Source organism: Rhincodon typus, unplaced genomic scaffold (genome assembly GCF_021869965.1).
Source record: "Rhincodon typus isolate 14 unplaced genomic scaffold, sRhiTyp1.1 hic_rhity00000066, whole genome shotgun sequence".
NCBI classification, from domain to species: domain Eukaryota; kingdom Metazoa; phylum Chordata; class Chondrichthyes; order Orectolobiformes; family Rhincodontidae; genus Rhincodon; species Rhincodon typus.
Window position 1 is genome coordinate 103,653 of NW_025965704.1, and position 610 is coordinate 104,262.

A 610-nucleotide genomic window follows, 5' to 3' on the forward strand; every position below is an offset into this window, starting at 1 on the left:
GGGTCAGTGCCGAGCGAGGGGGCGCTGAGGGAGATAAACATTGAATATTTGTGTAACTACCCCCCCTCGCCCCAGGCCTCGAGTTTCCTCATTAAACCGGCAGAGGAGGGTTTCTGAACAGTGACCGAACACCTCCAGAAAATCCCTCCCGACCAAACACAAACCGTGAGGACCCAAAGGTCAAGAGGCTGGGAATGACTGGCAGCCTCTGAGGGAGGGTTAATGATTGAACCGGGGACTGAGGATTCCCTTTAAACGGGCCCGCGACATCGTGGGGACGCTCAGTATGAAACGCTCTGAGGATCGGGCACACGGCGCGAGGGGCTGAGAGAAGGAGGGACTGAGAAGGGCAGCAGGGTCAGAGCCCGGTCTCTGTAACACCTCCGGATATAGGGACAGGGTGTAACGGTACCCGGCCCCCTCCGCTCCCGCCCAGGAGCACCGGCCTCCACACGCACCCCCCCCCGCCCTCAGGTAAACACCTCGCAATGCGTCAGGTCAGACAGCGGGACCCCACACACTGTCACAGGGGGCCAGATAGCCCTCCGAACCACTGACAGGCCACAGCGTAGAGGGAGCTTTACTCTGTATCTAACCCCCTGTCCCTGGG